The sequence below is a fragment of the Bos javanicus genome, chromosome 16 (assembly GCF_032452875.1).
Source record: "Bos javanicus breed banteng chromosome 16, ARS-OSU_banteng_1.0, whole genome shotgun sequence".
In the NCBI taxonomy this organism is placed as follows: domain Eukaryota; kingdom Metazoa; phylum Chordata; class Mammalia; order Artiodactyla; family Bovidae; genus Bos; species Bos javanicus.
This window is the reverse complement of record NC_083883.1, coordinates 69,412,977-69,436,950: the sequence shown is the minus strand read 5'-3', so window position 1 is coordinate 69,436,950 and position 23,974 is coordinate 69,412,977. Positions and strand designations below refer to the sequence as shown.

Genomic DNA, 23,974 nt, shown 5'->3' with positions numbered 1-23,974 from the left:
ATCAGTAAATTGATATTTTCACTTCTTTTCTGCTATTGCTCCTTGGTTATAGGGTTGTTGATCTGAAATCCTTCAGGGATTTTGAAAAGATTCATCTATTTCAAATAAATTGCCCTCTGATTGAACTATAAAATGTCAGCTACCTTAATAAGACTAAAGTTTTGAATTAGAAAGTGAGAGTTCTTTACTATATTTTAGGGAAAAATTTGATCATTGTAGAGACAGATGGTAGAGTTCTCACCTTCAAAAAAAAAAACACAAATAGGAGCTTTTAGAAGCCTAGTGCTAAAATCACATAAGAATGGAAATTAAGGGAGGAAAGCTGGGATCTAAGAGATTATCTGAATCTATTTTAGATGTGTTCAGTTCTATACAGTGATAACTTGTCAATCATCTTTAGTATTAAGTATATACATTTTGTAAATGAAGAATTTAATAATCTCTAAGTTAAGAAAGAAGAGATAAAACATCTATTTAGCTGCTGGGAACACCCCAGCACGCATGGAGAAATGAAAGGAAACATGAGCAGATGAAATGGAAGTTACTGGATTGAAGATGCTGTTTAATGCACTGCACTGAGGTAAAATGTGAATGTCTAAAACTATTAAAAATAGCATCTTATTGGCATTGGAGCAGGCATGTTATAAGAACAACAAGAAGACTATGATGTAAACCAAGACATATCCACTACAGGAATTTTCATATTTTATCCTGTGCCACAAACCCACCTTCCTCCCCTTCTTGGACCACAATTTGAATCCTATAATTTGGGCATTCCTATTAAATTCTTATGATCCAATGAGTCACTCTACCAAAAATATTTAGATTTCCATTCATTTGGAATAAAATAATGATGATGTGATTTCTGTTGAAGAAATATGAAAAAAGGGAGATGAAAAGCAAGTAAAGGAGACAGGCATAGGGTATCGAGTCCTGGGAGAGGTGCTTATCAAAAATAGGTGAAGAAACTGAAAATAAACGGGCTCATTTTCAGCTTCAGCTCTCTGAACTCCCCTTATGTATAGAGGATTATATAATTTATTGTCAAAACAGAGACGCCTTTCTGAGCAAGATGAAGCACTGTTAATAATATGCCCGGATGGTGGTATAAATCTAACTTTTCTGGGGAAACGGGAATGCATGACCACTCTACCCACTCGCTTCCTTGTGGCATGAAATCCACCTGCCATGATCAACACCTTTATTTTCTCTAGTAGATTCCCTCAGAGGTTGATCAGTGTTCTTAACCACACAGGCTCCCACAGGTGGATCCCTTGCCTTTGTTTACCTTGTTCTTCTCCTGGCACACAGCCTAATGTGATGGGTGTGAAACTGGCCAGGGATGCTTCTTTTCAAGAGAAACTCCAACAGTCTCCTTTTACTTTGGCTTCTTATTTGCATCCTAGACTCTTTCAGCGTGATGTGTTGGTACCATAAGTTGACCAAGGGAGTAGCTTTTCCAGCCTTGGGCTAAGAACTGTCCCTGCGAACGTCTTTCCTTGCTGGTGTGTGTTCTCTGAATTTCCTCACCAGAAGTACAAGAGACTGTTGTGAGTTTAGAGGTAGAGGACAGTAACCTAGTTTATTTTTCTACCATTGTTTTTGCTCCCTGGGTTCATGTAAGCCTTAGCAAAAGTAAACTGATGAGTCCATCTAGTTTATTAGGGTCCTGCATTGAGATTTGAGCTCAAATTTCCAACTAATAAGTTATTTCTTTTCCAGTTGATAATACGATAGATAAATATAAGAGGAGTCTTTCCATTTTAGCTGTGTGACATTTTCCATTTTAGCTTTTTGGTGCTCATAGTTGATCTTCTAGAATATTCTTTTATCTGCCTAGAATATTTAGACAGTATCAGAAGTGTTTGGAGTTAGTCTGGATCTCTTTCTCAGAAGTCTATAATGCTCCAGTTGGGACTATTCACAGATATTTGGAGACAAGGGTAGTTCTTTTTATTTCCAGACATCAGCTTTTTCTGCTAGTCAGATACCTTTGGCTCTGCTTCTTTGCTGATAGATTGAACATCATTTCTAGCCTTTTGGGAAGGCTTTTTCTTTCCGTTTATTTCCTTTGTCCTCTCCCTAAAGCACAACATTGATTTTGCTTTGTGTTCTTTTTTACTTTATTTTTCCTTTTAAAAATGTAAAATATATTTCTATAAGGATGTGTAAACAAATACATACCTTTTAAAGAGTCATAATAAAAATCTAATGTGTAGCCATCACTCAAATCAAAAACAGAATTTCACAGACACTTTAAAAATTCTCTGTATGCCCATTCCCAATTCTGTCCCCATCCTGGAAACATTTTGACTTTCCTGTTAATCATTCTCTTGCTTTTTAAACTTTTTTTTATTTTAAAGTCAACTTTGTATTATGTGTCTCTAAGCAATATATTACTTAATTTTACCTTTTCTGAACTTTTCTATAAATGAAAACTAGCTCTCTGGAATTTTGGAAATAATTAATTTCAGTGGAAAAGTTTAACTATAATTTTAAGTAATGGTTTCTGAAATGATTAAAGCATAAATTATATCTGTTTAGTCATATGAATATTGATTAAGAAACTGTAGATTTGCTAAACAATTACATAAATTTTGAGGATTAACATTATTAAAAGTGTGACTTTGTTTTGCAAAATTATTAATAGTTTCCTTTGATGCATTTAAATCTTAGCTAATACGTAATTAACTGCTTTCGGAAAGCAAGGAGGAGGAAAGGCAGAAATCCTGAATGCTTTATCTTTAAGGGCCATCACTTAGCAAAATAATTCAGGATTGGAGTTAAAAGTATACCTAAGAGTATAAGGCAATAAAAAATAAAGTGTTTTTTTTTTTTTTCAAACAATCCAGACATCTCATCCTCTGCTGCCTTCTCCTTTTGCCTTCAGTTTTCCCCAGCATCAAGGAAAGTCAACTCTTTGCATCAGATGGCCAAAGTATTGGAGCTTCAGCTTCAGCATCAGTCCCTCCAATGAATATTTAGGGTTGATTTCCTTTGGGATTGACTGGTTTGATTAACTGGATTTCCAAGGGACTTTCAAGAGTCTTCTCCAACACCACAGTTTGAAAGCATCATTTCGTTAGTGCTCAGCTTCTTTATGGTCCAATTCTCACATCCGTACATGATGACTACTGGAAAAACCATAGCTTTGACTATATGGACTTTTGTCAGCAAAGTGATGTCTCTGCTTTTTAAGACTCTGTCTAGGTTTGTCATAGCTTTCCTTCCAAGGAGCAAGAGTCTTTTAATTTCATGGCTGCATTCACCATCCACAGTGATTTTGGAGCCCAAGAAAATAAAATCTATCACTGTTTTCACTTTTTCCCCTTCTATTTGCCTTGAAGTGATGGGCCCGGACGCCATGGTCTCAGTTCTTTGAATGTTGAATTTTAAGCCAGGTTTTACACTTTTCTCTTTCACCTTCATCAAGAGGTTCTTTAGTTCCTCTTTGCTTTCTGCCATTAAGGTGGTATCATTTTAATATCTGAGGTTGTTGTTATTTCTCCCGACAATCTTGATTCCAGCTTGTGATTTATCCCGCCCAGCATTTTGCATGATGCACTCTGCATATAAGTTAAATAAACAAGGTGACAGTGTACAGCCTTGATGTATTCCTTTCCCAATTTTGAACCAGTCCATTGTTCCATTTCTGGTTCTCATTGTTGCTTCTTGACCAACATACAGGTTTTTCAAGAGACAAGTAAGATGGTCTGTTATTCCCATCTCTTTACGAATTTTTCACAGTTTGTTGTGATCCACACAGTCAAAGGCTTTACTGTAGTTGATGAAGCAGGTAGGTGTTTTCCTAGAATTCCCTTGCTCTCTCTATGATCCAATGAATGTTGGCAATTTGATCTCTGGTTCATCTGCCTTCTCTCTACCCAGCTGGTACCTCTGAAATTTCTCAGTTCACATACTACTGAAGCCCAGCTTGAAGGATTTTGAGCATAACCTTATGAGCATGCAAAATGAATGCAGTTGTCCAGTAGTTTGAACATTCTTTGGCATTGCCCTTCTTTGGTATTGAAATGAAAACTGACATTTTTCTATCCTGTGTACACTGCTGAGGTTTCCAAATTTGCTGGCATATTGAGTGCATTACTTTAACAACATCATCTTTTAGGATATGAAATAGCTCAGCTGGAGTTCCATCACCTTCCCTAGCTTTGTTTGTAGTAATGCTTCCAAAGGTTCACTTGACTTCAAACTCCATGGTGTCTGGCTCTGGGTGAGTGATCACACTATCATGGTTATCCCAGTCATTAAAAAATTTTTGTGTAGTTCTTCTGTGTATTCTTGCCACCTCTTCTTAATCTCTTCTGCTTCTGTTAGGTCCTTACAGTATCTGTCCTTTACTGTGCCCATCTTTGTGTATAATGTTCCACTGAAGAGATCTCTAGTCTTTCTCATTCTATTTTTTTCCTTTGTTTCTTTGCATTTTTCATTTAAGAAGGCCTTCATATTTCTCCTTGCTGTTCTCTGGAACTCTGTATTCAGTTGGTTATATCTTTTCTTTCTCCCTTGCTTTTTACTTCCCTTCTTTCTTCAACTATTTGTAAAGCCTCTTCAGATAACCACTTTGTCTTCTTGCATTTCTTTTTCTTGGGGATGGTTTTGGTCACTGCCTCCTGTTCAATGTGACAAAGCTCCATCCATAGTTCTTCAGGCGCTCTGTCTACAGGATCTATTCGAGTGAATCTATTCATCACCTCCACTGTATAATCATAAAGGATTTGATTTAGGTCATATCTGAATGGCCTAGTGGTTTTCCCAACTTTCTTCAATTAAGCCTGAATTTTGTAATAAGGATCTGATGATCTGAGCCACAGTCAGCTCCAGGTCTTGTTTTTGCTGACTGTGTATATAGGTTCTCCATCTTTGGCTGCACAGAATACAGTCAGTCTGATTTTGGTGTTGACCATTTGGGATGTCCATGTGTAGGGTCATTTCTTGTGTTGCTGGAAAAGGGTCTTTTCTTTGACCAATGTGTTCTTTTGACAAAACTCTGTTAACCCTTGCCCTGCTTCATTTTGTACTCCAAGGTCAAGCTTGCCTGTTACTCCAGGTATCTCTTGACTTCCTGCTTTTGCATTCCAATCCCCTGTGATAAAAGGATGTCTTTTTTTTGGGCCGGGGGTGTTATTTCTAGAAGGTCTTGTAGATCTTTATTAGAACTGGTCAACTTCAGCTTCTTCAGCATCAGTGGCTTAAGCATAGACTTGGATTACTGTGATATTGAAAGACATACACAATATGTTGAAAGACATATAATATTATAATAATGATGTATGTCTTTCAGTAAATCTGTTTTCATCTTTCCTATTCTGCTGAATTCTATTTTAAGAGGTCTTTCACATACTCTCCTCTTCTTTAAAATAGTTATATGATTCTTCTGAGGAAATCATCTACTTGGGTCCCTATTTACTGGGATCCATTTTTCTTGGATCATGAATAGTCAGTGAACAAATAGTTGGTGGCTATAGTGTATTGTTATTAGAAAAGGAATCAAAAGAAGGAGACTCCATAGTATATGAAAATTCATTTTTAAGTATTCTCTTTTTTGGAAATAATCCTTTTTCTTTTTATGTTTTATGATAAATATGATAAACTTGCCATTCAGTGTCTTAAAATAAGGTGAAACACAGTTGAACATCTGAAACATAGAATATCACAAAGAGTAAGCTACAGTCCATGATAGCGTATTGAAAAGCAGAGACATTACTTTGCCAACAAAGGTCCATCTAGTCAAGGCTATGGTTTTTCCAGTGGTCATGTATGGATGTGAGAGTTGGACTGTGAAGAAAGCTGAGCACCAAAGAATTGATGCTTTTGAACTGTGGTGTTGGAGAAGATTCTTGAGAGTCCCTTGGACTGCAAGGAGATCCAGCCAGTCCATTCTAAAGGAGATCAGCCCTGGGATTTCTTTGGAAGGAATGATGCTAAAGCTGAAACTCCAGTACTTTGGGCACCTTGTGTGAAGAGTTGACTCATTGGAAAAGACTCTGATGCTGGGAGGGATTGTGGGCGGGAGGAGAAGAGGACGACAGAGGATGAGATGGCTGGATGGCATCACTGACTCGATGGACATGAGTCTGGGTGAACTCCGGGAGTTGGTGATGGACAGGGAGGCCTGGCATGCTGCGATTCATGGGGTCGCAAAAGTCGGACACGACTGAGTGACTGAACTGAACTGAACAGTCCGTGGAGTTGCAAAGAGTCGGACCCAAATGAGCACAACACAAGCAAGCGATGTTATACATATACATCTATTTTTGCCTTATGAAGAAGCACAAAGTAACTTTACTTTTCTCATAGAGAAATTCTTTATTGTTTTGCTTTCACTTCACAGTGCTTACCCAATCTTATAGTAAGAACCATTTCTACTTAAGAATGGGAATATGTAAGAAGTACAAAATAATTAATGGGGCAGCTTTCAAAGTAAATGTTTTATCTTCTCCATGATTAATCATCTACTCTTTGCTTTAAATTCCATCAGTGTTCTGGAGCCTTCCAAGTATAAATCTCCTGTTTAAATATCTCTTTAAAGCTGCATCTGCAAATCATTAAGAAGCATCTCCACTTGGATGTTGTGTTGGTCAGGGTCCTATTAGGAGATAGAAAATACACCACAATTTAAATGAGAGAATATTTAATACAAAAAACTGACTGTGGCATACCAGGCTCCTCTCTGTCCATGGAATTTTCCATACAAGAATACTGGAGTGGGTTGCCATTTCCTCCTCCAGGGGATCTTCCCAACCTAGGTACTGAACCCATGTCTCTGGCATGACTTGCATTGGCAGGTGGATTCTTTACCCCTAAACCACCTGAGAAGACATATGTATAACATGCTGCTGCTGCTGCTAAGTTGCTTCAGTTGTGTCCGACTCTGTGCGACCCCATAGATGGAAGCCCACCAGGCTCCCCTGTCCCTGGGATTCTCCAGGCAAGAACACTGGAGTGGGTTGCCATTTCCTTCTCCAGTGTATAACATATTGGCTTACAAAATAAGCTGGCAATGAAAACACTTGCAATAAAATAGTCTGAAATTATGTATGTGTAATTTACATAGATAGCCTTCTTTGGTGTCTCAGCAGTAAAGACTCTGCCCGCAATGCAAGAGACATAAGTTCTTGGGTTGGCAAGATCCCCTGGAGGAGGAAATGCAGTATTCTTGCCTGGGAAATTCCATGGACCAAGGAGCCTGATGAGCTAAAGTCCATGGGGTCACAAAAGAATCAGACACGATTTAGCAACTAGGCAGTTTATTCAGTTCAGTTCAGTTCAGTTGCTCAGTCGTGTCTGACTGTTTGCAGCCACATGGACTGCAGCACACCAGGCTTTCCTGTCCATCACCAACTCCCGGAGCCTACTCAAACTCATGTCCGTTGAGTTGGTGATGCCATCCAACCATCTCATCCTCTGTTGTCCCCTTCTCCTCTGCCTTCCATCTTTCCCAGCATCAGGGTCTTTTCAAATGAGTCAGTTCTTCACATCAGGTGGCCAAAGTGTTGGAGTTTCAGCTTCAGAATCAGTCCTTCCATTGAAAACTCAGGACTGATCTCCTTTAGGATGGACTGGTTAGATCTCCTTGCAGTCCAAGGGACTCTCAAGAGTCTTCCCCAACACCACAGTTCAAAAGCATCAATTCTTCAGTGCTCAGCTTTCTTTACAGTCCAGTTTTCACATCCATACATGACTACTGGAAAGACCATAGCTTCGACTAGACAGACCTTTGTTGACAAAGTAATGTTGTTGCTTTTTAATATGCTGCCTAGGTTGGTCATAGCTTTTCTTCCAAGGAGCAAGTGTGTTTAATTTCATGGCTGCAGTTACCATCTGCAGTGATTTTGGAGCCCAAGGAAATAAAGTCTGTCACTGTTTCCATTGTTTCCTCATCTGTTTGCCATAAAGTGATGGGACCAGATGCCATGATCTTAGTTTTCTGAATGTTGAGTTTTAAGTCAACTTTTTCACTTTCCTCTTTCACTTTCATCACGAGGCTCTTTAGTTCTTCTTCGTGTTCCTGCCATAAGTGTGGTGTCATCTGCGTATCTGAGGTTATTGATATTTCTCTCGGCAATCTTGATTCCAGCTTGTGCTTTATATAGACATGTAAATTATTTGAATATATATCATGTTAATACAGTTTTTGCTTCTTGCACACTAAATGATTTGATCTATTAGCTGTTGTCAGTTCAGATGGACAGATTCTCATTCTGACATCCAGAATATTTATATTTTAGAAAACGGTTGCAAAGCACATTAAGCTAGACAACAAGATTTGAGAAATAACTGTTACTTTCCACATTGAAGGCTGACTGTATGTTGAGAATAAAAGGCTGAGAGGCACTTTTCCATTCCTATCCCTTCTGGAGGATTAGCCAAGCATTTGTATTGTAGGACCCTGTTCTTGTTTGTTCTTAGTCACTCAGTCATGTCTGACTCTTTGTGACCCCATAGACTGTAGCCCCCCAGGCTCCTCTGTCTATGGGGATTCTCCAGTCAAGAATACTGGAATGGGTTGCCATGCCCTCCTCCAGGGCATCTTCCCAACCCAGGGATCGAACCCAGGTCTCCTGCATGGCAGGCAGGGTCTTTACCATCTGAGCCACCAGGGAAGCCCACTGTAGGACCTAAGCCAATATTTTTCCAAGTGTGGTCTTGAACCACCTCTTTCCAACTTATTCAAGGCCCTTCCTATAAATATCTGGGATCCACTCAAAACTGACCAAGATGTATACATTTAAAGGTATTTCAAGCTATAGTTACCCAGTGTGTTTTGAGAATCATTGATCAAGGGCCCCTCCTTTCCCCTTTTGTATCACCTTCAGCTTTAGCTGGGTAGCCTTTGTTGGGGCAGTCAGGCTCAACAAGGGATGCAGTGAAGTTGTCAAGAGAAGAAGAGAATGAGGGGAGAGAGGCTGATGCTTGGAAGAAGAAGAGAGTGTTCTCAGCAGGGATTCACTGAGGCAGGCTGTGTTGATGGGTAATAGATTCTGTGGATGATGGAGATTTGCAAAGCTCCTCAGCAGGTAATGGGCCACCGCTGGGAGTGGCTCATGGACGCTGGAGGACTTAATCCCTGTAGACAAGGTCTGGGAGAGGCACTTCTTTAGCATTTCCTAAGAAGCAATATTTAGCAGATACTGGATAGTGGCTTCAAGTATAGCATAAGAAAAGCAATAACTATGGAAAGCATCACCATTCAAAGCCAGGCTGACCTTGAGTTTCTTGAAACATAAGGATTCAGAGTTTTGCATAATCCAGTGGATTACGGGGTATGGGTTATGTGGGGTAGAAGAATGAGAACAAACTTAAATATTCAAATATACTCTTAAATGTAAAATACTCTAAAGACACTCATAAGAAGACCAGCTAGAAACTCTACATAGAGAAGACACCATTGTAAAAATCCCAGATCCCAGGGTGAGGCTGAAGCACTCACTGGTCCACAGAGATGAGGAGAATTGGATTAGATGGGTCTGACAAGCAGTTTTGCTTTGACCACATTGCTCCCATCACGCCTAGGCTGGCATAGCACTTCAAGAATATGGTACCCGATCCCCACCCCTTGGCCTGTGATTTCTCTAGTGGGACTGCAAAGTATTGCAGGACCCTTCACAAGAGGTCTTCTTAAATTTCACTTCATGGTGATCATCAGGAGAAACACTGGGAATCGATCAGATAGACACAAAGCAGACAGGGTTCACAGCAACTGGGCTTCAGATATTGTTCAGATATTCCTACTTGCAGTAGATCTCTAGCAGAGATCTCAGCTAATGGGACCCTCCCATCCGAATCATATGAGGAGAGTCAAGTCAGTGGACCCATTTAGCCAAGAAATGGAAACTGTGCCTGATTTGGATCCCTAGACAATAAGCCCTACCACTGTGGAGCTTGTTTTATGAGTCCACTTGGGCAGAGAAACAAATATGCATCTCCAGTCAATTGCTGAGCAAAGCCTCTTGTCCCACTCAATCAGGAAGCCTGGCAAAAGCTGCAGAACCCATTCGACAGACCCAGGAACCAAGCCAGCAGCCCTGCCCAACTGTTGAGCATAGCCTACAACTCTGCATAACCAAGGACCCTCAGTAATGACCCCGAGTGGCCTACAGCCCAGCCCTGCAGCCCTACTCAATTGTTGAATGTAGCCTGTGGCCTTGCCCAGGCAAGGAGACCAGCCAGTGGCCCTGACCAGTCACAAAACATAACCTGCGGTACCTGGGAGCCTGGATAGTGACCCTGCCCTACTGCAGAGCACAGGCTTCAGCTCCATACAGCTGTGGAGCACAGACCACAGACTGAGTCCCCCCCCAACCACAAAGCTCTTCATGCACCCCACCATCCAGTTTAGCACAGCCTGGGGCCCCACCAGACCAGGAACAGGTGTTCAAACCAGCCCACAGCCATGCCAAATGGTAGAATCCAACCAGTGGCACTGCCCTGCAAGGTTACTTAGCCTGCAGCCCCACTGACCAGAGCCTAGCTAGTGGCCTGACCTGACTGTGAAGCACCTCCAGAAGCCCCTCCTGGGCACAAAGACCACACCGTGGCCTCGCTAGAACAAAGAAGCCAGCCGGCAGGCTCACGCAGCCATCGAGCTTAGCTAGAGGCATCCGCTGCCTCTCCTTGACCAGAGAGCATGGCAGTGGTCTTGACCAACTAGAGACCCTGAGAGCAAGCCCTGCCTGCCCATGGACTCTGCCTGTTGACCCACCCAGTACCCCACCCTGAGCTAACTAGTGACCGTTTTTCCATGCCACAGTGAATCTGTAAAGGCTGGAAGAAGAGAACACTTACTTAAATGGTCTCCTCATCACTTCATGGCAAATAGATGGGAAAACAATGGAAACAGTGGCAGACTTTATTTTCTTGGACTCAAAATCACTGCAGATGGCGACTGCAGCCATGAAATTAAAAGACGCTTGCTCCTTGGAAGAAAAGCTCTGACAAATCTAGACAGAGTATTAAAATGCAGAGACATCACTTTGCCAAAAAAAGTCCATATAGTCACAGGTATGTTGCTAGAGAAGACTCTTGAGAGTCCCTTGGATTGCAAGGAGATCAAACCAGTCAATCCTAAAGGAAATCAACCCTGAATATTCACTGGAAGGACTGATACTGAAGCCAAAGCTCCAATACTTTGGCCATGAGAAGAACTGACTCATTTTAAAAGACCCTGATGCTGGGAGAGACTGAAGGCAGGAGGAGAAGGGGACGACAGAGGATGAGATGGTTGGATGGCATCACTGACTCAATGGACATGAGTTTAAGCAAGCTCTGGGAGATGGTGAAGAACAGGGAAGCCTGGGGTGCTGCAGTCCATGGGGTCACAAAGAGTCGGATGCGCCTGAGTGACTGAACAACAACTTTAAGTAAGAAGGACGTGGAAGTGGAGTATATTGGTTGTTTCCAGGGCCGCTGGGAAAAACGGGTGAAGGGTGATCAAAGGGTGCAAACTTCCATGTGTAAGATGAATACATGTTGCCATAATGTTAAACATGATGACTATAGTTAACAACACTGTATTTCATACTTGAAAGTTGCTGAGAGAGTACATCTTAAAAGATCTCAAGGCAAAAAAAAAAAAAAAAACAAAAGGTCCTCTGTGAAGTGAGAGGTGATAGATGTATAAACTAAACTTACTGTGGTAAACACTTTGTAATATGTGCTGCTGCTGCTAAGTCACTACAGTCGTGTCTGACTCTGTGCAACCCCACAGACGGAAGCCCACCAGGCTCCCCCGTCCCTGGGATTCTCCAGGCAAGAACACTGGAGTGGGTTGCCATTTCCTTCTCCAGTGCGTGAAAGTGAAAAGTGAAAGGGAAGTCGCTCAGTCGTGTCCGACTCTTATCGACCCCATGGACTGCAGCCCACCAGGCTCCTCCGTCCATGGGATTTTCCAGGCAAGAGTACTGGAGTGGGGTGCCATTGCCTTCTCCGTTCATAATATGTAACTACACCAAATCATCACATTGTATACCATAAACTTACACAATTTTATATTTAATTATATCTCGCAGGTAAGCTGAAAGGAAAAAAAAAATACTCTGATCACACTTGACAGTTCTTGTATTCAGGGTATATGGAGTTAAATAATATCATGAACCATGTAGAATTTACATATTCATTGAATATTGAAGTTATACCTTAGAGGAATAATGAATGTTTTCTATTCTGTTTCTTATTTCAATACATATAAAATATTTAAAACAAAATGTTTAGTTTGTAAACCTTACTGAAAAATGTCTGTGGCAGGCACAGAAACCAAGTCATCTCTTTTTATTTGTTGAGATCATGGGAGATAAAAGCTTTAATGAAAATTCAAGGACTTTTTTTGTTGTTGGAATTTCTATAGTATTTAATGCTTTTGGAAGAAACATCAAGTTATCTAATCTATTGCAGATTCACCTATCTCTTAAACTATTGGCTCAAGTCTTTATATTTCTTGGGGGAAAATTATACAATCATATAATGACATGATAACAGTATTTTTTAGATTTCCTTTTTTCTCAGTTGTGTATGTATAGTGTGATGAAAATTGCTACTTTGACTATGCTAATAAAATATTCTATTTTTACTAGATTTCCTTTTTTCTCAGTTGTGTATGTATAGTGTGATGAAAATTGTTACTTTGACTATGCTCATTAAACCCTTTCCCACTATTATCTGGACTGTTGGAAATCATTTTAAAAGGATTTTTCTTGAACTCTAATATTTTACATCCACTGGTTTCTGTCTGAAATAGTCCAAAAGTTCTGAAAAAGTGTTATGCTTTTTTTTTTTTAAAGAAAAACAGTTTGAATCATAACATTATAAGCTCTATTCCAAGGTTTTCCTTTTTTTTTTTTTTTCTTTGAGTTTTAGTTAAGTCCTTGGGTATGAATGAAAGCAGTTTGTTTCAAAAATGTTTCTAACTGGGTAGGATGTTATCCTAGAAATAGTGGTAGGTGATGGGTTAGACAGTCAGGTTATGTGTCCCAGCACTGACACCCACTAACTGGGTGACTCTGAAGCAAGTCACTTCATGTCTCTGCAACCTAGTTTTTCTACCTATAAAGTGGAGATAATGTTTTTTTAATTTCTATTTTGCTAGGTTACTACAAGTTTAAGTTTACCTTCTTTCTAAGGGTCAAATGTTTCCAGGGATTAAGACACAGAGACATTACCAGTGAGGAGAAGAAGGAAGATCCTTTAATAGATGTAAAATCCACTGGATCTTGAAATGGCACCAGAGGGATGAGTCAGGATACAGTGAATGTATGGGCTCAAATTGTACACAGCTTGCTGCAGAAAGACTGCAAGGTCAACAACAGCAGGGCCTAGGATGGCAGAGACATGGAAGTAAGGTGTCTGAAGCCCTGGATATTGTTTCCTTGGTTTAGCGAGGGGCATCATCACTGTCAGCTATCAGTTACAAATGGGAGCCTTCAGGGATGCCCCTGGAGGCTCAGACAGTAAAGAAACTGCCTGCAGTGTGGGAGACCCAGGTTCAGTCCCTGGGTCGGGAAGATCCCCTGGAGAAGTGCATGGCAACCCACTCCAGTATTCTTGCCTGGAGAATTCCATGGACAGAGGAGCCTGGCAGGCTACAGTCCATGCGGTCACCAAGAGTCCGTCACAACTGAGCAACTAACACTTTCATTTTCAGGGCTGGAATGACAGGAAGAAATTGAGAAGTTGGAGGTAGATGATCAGAAGACAGAGGATGAAAGAATGGCACAAGGGAAGAAAGTAGGTATTTCCAGTTTATGTTCTGTAAGGGCTGTGGAATAAGAGGAGAAGAGTATGAAGACCTCAAGGAAAGATGTGGCTTAAGAATCTGCTGAACATCTAGTTATAAGAAGCAGTGTAGCCAGGGCATATGTAGTGGAGACTGATTAGATATTCAGTTTGGATGAGCAGAAATTTCTTTGTTATAATCCAAAAAGTTTGGATGAGCAGAAATTTCTTTGTTATAATCCAAATTCTGTAGTCAGGGATGAATGCATTTCCAATCAGCACAGAAGCTAGTTCTAATTGTAACATCCATTTAAGAGAGACAGGGCTAGAATCTATAGACTTTAGTAGAAGACTTCATCATCTGTTACCTAGACTAATATAATAGCCTCTGTATTTTCTCCCTCTTGCCAGTCACCTCTTATAATTTATACTAGGCACACTGTTGTCAGAGTGATCTTAAAACAAAAACAAAATTAAAAAATCCACAGATCTGATCATTGCTTAAAATTATTGACTACCTATAGAATGAAGTCCAAATTCTTCAATGTGATATTAGTACTTTTGGTCATAGTCCAGCCTACTCTTCCAACCTCATCTCCTAACCCCCTTACCTTATATAAGTATATAAAGTTCAATCTATATAAAAACCATTCAACCTGTCATGCTGGTTTTCTTGCCCCAGAGTTATTGGAAGCTTTGAGAACAAATCTGTCCTGGATTCTTCTCACAGACCCAGGTTTCTTGTCTCCCTGTTGCCCGTGGGCCATTGTGTATCATTTCAAGATCACTTTCCGTGATCTCCAAATAAATTTTACTTGAATTGTAGCAGTGATTAAGTCTGAGCTGTGAAAAGTCTGCAGTGTTACTGTACTTGCAAGCTAGCAAGTTGGCCTGCCATAGTCTTCTATCTCTGTCCTCGTACGTCTGTCTCCAAACCCTTCTGTGTGTGTGTGTGTGTATAATCTATATCTTTATTTATATAAACATAACATCTCAAGATCAGGGAGTGGACCCTTCTCATATAGCAGCTTCCATCAGTTCTCTGAGCCCAAATTCTCCAGGGGTTGAATGCACGGTGAGTGCTGTATGTACCCACCCATGCAGAGGTTTGCACTGTAGGCGAGGAATCCCCAGATTATGAAACTTGGAATTTATATAAGAGTTGCAGGCACAACTGCACATCGTGCCCTCTGGGAGCTTCAAGGGAAACTGGGGAGGAAGGAGATGATGGGTAGGGGGAGGGAAAGAAAGCGCAAGAAAGAGAAAATGGTTTTTGTTTTGTAATGTGAACAAATCCTCACTCTGCAGTGTGAACAGATGGTTTCAGGGTGATAACTCTTCGCTCTCTCCAGATGTCCGTATCTTTAGGGTTGCTCTTCAGTTTTCCTTCTACACAGGTGTCAGTGCTCTTCGCTCAGAAGGTCCTGAGCGCAGAAATGTGAAATGCTGATGGAACACTGCCTCCAGCAGCTGCGCATCTTGGTACTGTTCTCATCCTGTTACCTCCTTGTACCGTCTCTGCTTTCCCTGGGTGAAAGATGAGTCAAGGGTATACAATTTGGCACACTTTTAACGGAGATTTGGGAATAACAGGAAGGAAACACAACATAGGGAGGAATTTATCGCTGGTTCTAGATGGGGCCAGTTTCAGAAGTGAGAGACCCTGACCCAGGCCCAGCCTCTGGGGATCTCTTTTGGATCATCTCCTGCCTGCATGAGCCAAGTGCCTGAGCCCATTAAACCTCCTTCAGAGAAGACTTCTCTGGAGCAGTTCACTGTGCTTGGAGAGCCTGGCATTAATGCGGGTATAGAGATAGTGCAGTGGGCACAGTAGAAAGCCCTGGCTCAATTTCAGCTAGATGTTCAATGATGCTTATGCTATAGATCAAGGAGGAAGAGAAATATGATTAAACAAGTGATTCTGGGACAGGTTTTCATATTGAAGGAAGTGAAAATACATTTTACTTCACATCATAAGTAAACTTTAAAGTAGGTTAATTATTTAATTGTGAAAGGTAAAAAAATTTGTTTTATTTTTTTTTGTAACTATTTATTAACAAGTCTGTCTCAAAACCAGACTGTGTTTTCTGTCACATAGTATGAGTTTATTACATGATGTTTGAAAATGTGTTTTGAGATTCAGGGGAGATATTTCTGTGTCTCTAGAGTGCATGGCACCCCACTCCAGTACTCTTGTCTGGAAAATCCCATGGACGGAGGAGCCTGGTAGGCTGTAGTCTATGGGGTTGCTAAGAGTCAGACACGACTGAGCGACTTCACTTTCACTTTTTGCTTTCATGCATCGGAGAAGGAAATGGCAACCCACTCCAGTGTTCTTGCCTGGAGAATCCCAGGGACGGGGGAGCCTGGTGGGCTGCCGTCTATGGGGTCACAGAGTCGGACACGACTGAAGTGACTTAGCAGCAGCAGAGTGTTTTATCAAAAAAAAAAAAAACACCCCAATATCATTTATTATGTCCCTACTGCCTTCATTTGTAAATTTGTAATATTTTAGATACAATTCTGTGAGAATTTAAGATGAAAAAGTATCAGAGATATGAAATAAAATTGGAAAAGAAGGCAAATTCAGAAAAGTTTAGGGAGAGAGTACAGTTCTAAGATTTGCTTTTTCTAAGATATTTTAAATTTTGAGTAATTTCTGAATATTTAATAAAATGTTTATGTAAGGCATTCTACATTGCTTCTCATCTCAAACAACTCCGAATTATTACTAAATACCAAAAGTTGAGATTTGGCACTTAATAGGTACTTATTGGATTGCTTGAATTAATGAATTGAAAAGAATTTTTAATGCCAGAAAATTTAAATTTCTGGCCATCATACTGTCATTATCTCATGATTCCGAGGTAGAAAATGAAGGTAACAGTGGCCAAAACTAATTAACATTTGATTGTGTTCTAAATACAACACCGTATTTACAACATTAGAAACTGTGGTGGTCATTTGTCACGGTTTATCTATTCAAACTCTTTCCAACGTTTGGGAATCCCCCACCTTGGCAGGAGACAGGGGACTATTGGCAAAGACCTCTCTCCTGACGCGGCCCACTGGCTGGCTCAGACTGCCTTGCAGTTAGAGGGCGGGCGGATTACCCAGTGCGCACCGCGCGGCTGCCCTCCCGTCAGGTGCTGCGTCAGGAGCCAGTGACGCGGGGGAAGGGGAGGGTCAGAGCAGAGGCAGCAGGAGCTGTCAGGTTGGGCTTCTGGGCGTAGACGTGCGCGCAGCTGTTGTAGTAGCTGCAGCAAAATGAGCGGTGGCTGAATTGGGGCTCGCGGGACGTTTGCTCTCCAGAGGGGAGCCTACTCACAACTCACCGTCTTGTCCTGAGACCTGCAAAAGATCATCACCTCCAAACACTGTCCAAAATAAGTCTATTTTCCTAACTCTGTGTTGTTCCCTTTTGAACAATACCATATGTTGAGCATTATATTTCCAGTTTCTTTACTGTTTCTTGTCTGCGCACAGCAAATATCATATTTCTTCAGTTTTTAGCATCTTTGCTCCCAAATTACCTCTGAGAAAGTGCTTGAACTCGAGTACACACGCACATGCACACATTGCTGCAAAAACAAACTACAAAGAGGAGGGCAGTTTCTGTTCTTATAGAAAACTTGAAACATGTGTCTCAACAGCCAGCTAAATCTTCAGAGACATAGCTCTGCTGGAAACGTCTGTACTCAGGATGCTGGGGATGGATGCTCTGGTGTGCAATAGGTGTGGTTTTTTGTTTTTTGGTTTTTGTTTTTCAGAAAATAAAGGGGCAGTTTGCCTCAGTGGTTAATTTGATTCTCCATCTGTCAGGAGACAGAAGTATTTGCAGTTTTAAAATGATGTTTTTTCTTCCCAATTTCTGGTCATAAGATTAAAAGAAAAAAAATAGGCTGAAAGCATATCTTATAAAAAGGGAAGCAGAAAACTATGATTAACTGGACTTAAGGTGCATGAAATAACATGATGTTAATATACCAAGTGCTAGGTTTCTTCAGTCGTGTCCAACTCTGTGTCACCCTATGGTCTGTAGCCCGCCAGGATCCTCTGTCCCTAGGATTTTCCAGGTAGGAAGAGTGGAGTGGTTGCAACGCCCTCCTCCAGAGGATCTTCCCCAACCAAGGATCGAACTTGTGTCTCTTATGTCTCCTGCATTGTCAGGTGGGTTCTTTACCGCTAGCGCCACCTGGGAAGCCCAGTATAATAAAATGGATAAATGTCTTTTGGCCAGCCAGGCAGCACAACACCGAACCAGTTTGATTTTTTGAATGATCTCATTAGGTGAGGCTAAGTGGGAAGCAGAACCCTTCATCCCTTTTGCTATGGAAGTTGAAAAAGGCCAGTTAGTCCCTCCCCCTGTCTCTGACAGCCAGAGCATGTGCGCCTGGTTTCAGCTCCACCATCAGGATGCTCCCGTCTGGGAACCTGTCCCTTGAGAAGCAGCTGAGGAGCTGTGAGGTCTTTAGCAATGACTTCAGAAATGAGCGGTCAGAGATCACACTCTGCGGTCGGTTTCCAGAGCTTTCTTGGCTCCTGTTTACATATCAAGCCTGCTTCTATACTTTGTGAACCCCTCTATGGTTTTATTAGTCTCACCTATGCATAAGAGAGTCAGTGTTCCTTTCTATGGCTTGCAATCAAGGATGCAGACAGGAGAATATGATGATAATCTTTCTGACTCAGGAGACTGAATAATCCACAACATTGTTCTTTCTTGGGCTATAACCAGGCCAATAAGCAGCTCCTCTGTATTCCTTACCCAGGTTGTTGATCAATATAATTTTACTCATTTACCTTGCTTATCTCTTCCAACCGTAAAGATAGCAACATGGATCAGTGAACACAGGATATTTTTTGTCTGTTTTGTTCATGGCTGAATCCTCATGTTAGATAGTTTTTGTTTAGTTGCTCAGCCATGTCCAACTCTTCTGTGACCCCGTGAACTGTAGCCTGCCAGGGCCTCTATCCATGGGATTTTGCAGGCAAGAATACTTGAGTAGGATGCCATTTCCTCTCCAGAGCATTTTCTGATCCAGGGATAGAACCTGCATCTCCATGTCTTCTGCATTGCAGGCAGATTCTTTACCAGTGAGCCACTGGGGAAGCTCCTTGTTAGATAGTACCTGGTTTATAATAGGCACTTAATAATTATTTGTTGAATGGGTGAAGGAATAAATGAATGGGTGGGAAAGGCATATGATAATAAAGACATCAACTGTATTACAGATATGAGATTATATTTGAGAATTGAGGAAATGTATGCACTTAGTTGCAAGGCCCCTTAGGCCACTGGAGGACATGTGTTCTCCAAGGGCAGACCAGCTGTCAAGAGTAACAGGGAGGGGGAGTGATAATTATGCCAGCTTATCACTTCTAGATCTGCTTACAGATAACGGGGGAGAGTGAGCCAGGGGTGGACAGAGCCCAGGAGCGTCATGACAGGGAAGCTTGCTCCACAAGGGAAAGAACAGCAGGGGCTGAGAAGCAATGCTCTGTGGTAAGACTTTCAAAGAATAGCAAGGATATATAAGAAAGCCTTCCTAGGTGATCACTGAAAAGAAACAGAGGAAAACAGTAGAATGGGAAAGACTAGAGATCTCCTCAAGAAAATTAGAGATACCAAGAAAACATTCCAAATCCTGAAAGATGATGCTATGAAAGTGCTGCACTCAATATGCCAGCAAATTTGGAAAACTCAGCAGTGGCCACAGGACTAGAAAAGGTCAGTTTTCATTCCAATCCCAAAGAAAGGCAATGCCAAAGAATGCTCAAACTACTGCACAATTGCGGTATGTTGAAGATGGTGCTGACAGGATTTCCTTGCTGGCTTGGCTCTTCTTTGTAAGAGGGAAAAAAAAAAAAAACAAAACGTCAAGGATAGCTCTGAGGTGTTCACCTGAAACCTGGAGAGATGGAATGACCGTGAATTAATGTGAGAAGACCATGGACCGCGTGGTTTGGGGAAGGAAGATCCTGGCAGAGTTTTGGACACGTTAGGTGGAAGACGTTCTTTAAATATGCAAAGGGAGTTCTTATATAGGCTGTGGGCTATACGAAGACAGAGTCTGGGAGAGAAATCTGAGCTTGGATGTGTAAGTTGGAAGCTGTTGGAATGTAAATAATTACTTACGATTACAGTCTCTAAAGGGGCTGAGTAGAGACAGAGAAGTGAGGAGGGCTGAGGACTGGGATCTGGGAGAGCACCAACATTAGGAAGTTTGAGAGACAAAGAGGCACCGTCACAGGAGATGAGAATGAGCAACCAGTGAGATGCGAGGAGAGTCAGGGAAATGTGGAATCCTGGAAATTACAAGGGAAGCCATGGCTATGCAGTGTCTTGGATACTATAGTGATCCCATGTATCAAACACTGCTGTGTGTTCAGCTAGGTGTGGACTGAGAATTGACCACTGGATTTGTCAATGTGATTGCTACTGGGGACCTTTACAAGAGCAGTTTCAGAGCACTGGTGAAAGAAATCCTGCTCAGGTGAATTTAGAAGAGAGGAGCAGAAGAGGGATTGTAGACAAGGAATGCAAATAAGTTTTTGGATAAATTTCGCTACAAAGCAAGGGCACAATCTGGCAAAGGAAGTGGTTCCGAGAGAAGTTATTTGAAAGTGGGGAAAATAAGAGCATATGTATAAAACACATTAGAGAAGAGCACAAATAAACCAGGAGAGCTTAAAGACTGGTGTTGAGTGTCTAGGTAAAGATGAAGGCTGAGGATGAGTAAGGAGGACTAGAAGCAAGAAGCCGACATCTCAGTGCTGATTGGATCGCGTGGGATGTGAGCAAGAGGGAGATTCTGTGAAGGGACTGGTGGAACTGATCCTATTCCCTTCATCACACAGGCAAGGAGACATGGGAACTTCTTGCCGGAACCCACTGCACAGCACACTGTATGTACTTCTTACAGGTGATAACAGTGTGCTTTCCGCAGCAATACTTTTCATGCCCAAGTCTTGGTTTCTTCGGCTGTAAAATATGGCTAAGAGGGACACCTCATTAGTACACTGTGCATGCGAAGCTCTCAGAAGATTGTAGGACACATAGAAAACATGATTGTTATAATGGTCATTCTCAAGCAGCTCTTTTTTTCATCTTCACAAAACCACAAATTAGGTAATCCCTCTAATTTCTGTGTTGTGTAGTAGGACTGATAGGAAAAGTATCTAATGGCCAGTTTATCATCTGCAGTGACCAAGGAGTGGCCATCAGCTATGGATCTTGAGCAGGGTTCTGGGGTCCCTTGCAGCGTGAAACATTATCCCTTTAGTCAGTGGACTGTGGAGAGGTGAGTGGATGAGGATGGAGTGGGAAGCCTGTGGGGACTACAGCCATGGTGACCAGGTGACAGCTATTTACAAACATGATACAATATTTCAGGATTATAACAGCCTGATGAATAGTGTGGATCCTATCTGAATTTAGAAAAGAATTATAATTTTCAGAGCGGGCAACATCAGAGTGGGCAACCTTTACTGAAATGTGTAATGGAGATGCTTCTTTCTGTTGGCTAGCTTAGTGTTTTAAAAGCAGGGAAAGTTAGCAGAAACAGAAACTGAGGATGAAAACGTTCCTCTACGTTGGCATGCCTCTATGTGTGTGCATATCGTGGAGGAGGGGGACATTTTTTCCTGGGCTGCCTCCTCTGCTTACCCTGCACAGAAGAACATTCTGATGTATTTATTGGTTAAATTGTTGGGAATATTGACTCACTGTGTGTGGAAGGCTGTGCATTTATTTACCCGTGAGTTGTTTCTACTGCAGCCTCCATCAGATAACCAGATGCATGAGGTCAGCTGTTTTTCTCCTTTTTTCTTGCCTTTATAAAATTCACTTGTTACTTTTTAGAATCCTGTACCACTTAACCAATTAGAGGATGATAGGAGCCTAGGTAGCCTTCTGATGAGGCTTTTAGTTTAGGTCAAGCGCTCTGCTGCTGTCTTTGATTTGGAATGGTGTCTTATATACTATTTTAATTCACTGAATGTTTGTTTTCATGGAGGAATTCATGGGTGTAGAATGATTGACCACACAATTAAGGCACCTCTAGTTTCTCTAATTAACACCATTAAAGTCTCATTCTAACTGCTAACTAGTAAAATGAACTTTAAAATATAAAAGGAATGATTAATGTAAAGGGCACCCTGCTCCTTTAATAAATGACAGAAGTGTCAAGGAATATGTTTTCAAAAGAAGCAAGTTATTGAGGTGAAGAAACAAAATCACAGAGTATTTTAAGAAATGTAATAGATATTCCTGTAAGCTAATGCAATCCATGAAGATTATAGATTGATATAAAAAGTTAAGTAACTGTGAATAGCAAACATTTGAGAACAAAGACAATAGAAATCAAAGTTAATGAAAGCACATTTAGCAGTTGTCAGTAATGACACCATCAAAAACAAAACACAGCAGACTTCCTGAAATTTTCAAGAGGAGGGGAAGGGAAATGGTTAGATTAAGAGATGCATACCACTAAGGCTTCCCTGGTGGCTCAGAGGTTAAAGCATCTGCCCGAAATGCGGTGAGACCCAGGTTTGATTCCTGGGTCGGGAAGATCCCCTGGAGAAGGAAATGGCAACCCACTCCAGTATCTTGCCTGGAGAATCCCATGGACAGAGGAGTCTGGTGGGCTACAGTCCATGGGGTTGCAAAGAGTTGGACATGACTGAACGACTTCACTTTCACTTTCACCACTTTGCTCAAAATGGCATATATCCAGAAATGATGGAGAACACAATTATTAACTGAACTTTTAACACACACAATGTGGATGATTGAATATTACCAATACATATTGTAAATCACTTTGTCCTTTTGCATTTGAAAGGTTTAGAAAATGATAGTTATAATGCTAAATTCCTTTGTAATTTGACTATCTCTTCATGTAAAGTATATAAATAAACATGTACTATCCGTTAGCTTGGGTCAAGTTCTCTGGAAACCAGATGCAGACACAGAGAGTGTGTGAAGGAAATTTAGTAGCAGGTACTCTTGGGATCAGCGCCTATGAGGGAGTGAGGGAAGCAGGTCCGTTGAACTGTGATGCACAGAGCCCTCAGCTAGAGTCTTTAGAGTGGCCCAGAATCAGTGAGTGACGTAAGGCAACTCTGGCTTCATACTCACATCAGCCAGCCGTTGGATACGAATTGCCCTTGTCAGTGGGACATAAACTTGGATGAGGCAGGTCCTCTGACTCAGGCAGAGTCTCAGCTCTGAGAGGTCAGCAGCCAACTGTCTCGGCAGCCTGTGGAAAGGGTGCCAAGAGCCTGAAGGGGCATCTGGGTGACATTCCACAGCACTCACCCCACTACTTGCTATGGAGTATTTTCTCTTAGGTAGGACATATGTCTTCATGTTATCCTTTTCTGCTAAAGAATAATATCCATTAACATTAGGGAGCTAGGCAGATCATATTGAAGGAGATTTTGTCAGGGCTATCTGAGAATAGCGTATAGAAGAAGAAAATAAGATTAAGAAAATCAAATTACCACTGTCCTAGGGCAGATTCTAATAAGTACTTTTCTAGACATTCAGTAATCTGTATTTATTCTTTATATCAATTACTGTAATATCCGACCCAGTGACCTGAGAGATTTAATGCAGCTACTAAAAAATATGCCTAATTTTCAATAGGCAATGGTTCTTGCTTGATAATAGCTGTGCTAATGTTACATTTGCTTCCTTGGGACTCTCAGCTTTATCATTTTTTTTTAGAATGGAAATGATGTATGGCCCCTCAGACCCCTATGATTATCCTTATTCCATAGCTGTGAAAATAAGAAAGTCATATTCTGGAACATTTTGAATACATTTACCCGAAGAAAATGAGAACTGGGTTAAGACAAATAAATTGTTAGAACTTAATAGGAATTAAACCAGCTGCTTAATTTGGATCTGCTACATCTCACACTGGTTTCTTCAACAAAGCAGAAAACCCAGGAGGGCACCGTGGTGCCATACGGCTTGATTTCTGTATAGCAGTGATGCTATGACCAGTATGTCCTTCTGGAGACTTGCCCTCGTTGGCTCTCAAGACACTAGTTTCTTCATGATTATTACATTACTCCATTCCGCCAGCTCCTCCAGGCTCTATAAGGACTCCTTTTCCTCTCTCCACTCTTTATGTGTGAATGTCTCCCTGAGTTATTGTCACTTCTTTTTCATGCACATTACACTGGTCTGGGATGATGTAATTTATTTTATGGCTCCAAACCTACTGATGTTCTG

At 41.3% G+C, this 23,974-nt stretch overlaps 2 long non-coding RNA genes across 3 annotated transcripts in view; one reads left to right on the top strand and one right to left on the bottom strand.

The window, feature by feature from the left end:
• Positions 1 to 23,974, top strand: part of LOC133228118 (uncharacterized) — a 199,997-nt gene that overhangs the window by 149,892 nt on the left and 26,131 nt on the right. The window contains exon 3 of one of the 2 annotated variants that reach the window (XR_009730072.1): positions 13,658 to 13,919. The exons of the other annotated variant lie outside the window; for it this stretch is intronic. This is a non-coding gene — a long non-coding RNA (uncharacterized LOC133228118). Of the gene's footprint in view, positions 1 to 13,657; positions 13,920 to 23,974 lie in introns of those variants that run through there. 2 annotated transcript variants of the gene reach the window in all.
• LOC133228117 (uncharacterized) lies at positions 13,108 to 16,837 on the bottom strand. The gene is made up of 3 exons (XR_009730070.1): positions 16,744 to 16,837; positions 15,030 to 15,255; positions 13,108 to 13,328 (listed from the first exon to the last, which is right to left on the bottom strand). It is a non-coding gene; the product is annotated as an uncharacterized LOC133228117 (long non-coding RNA).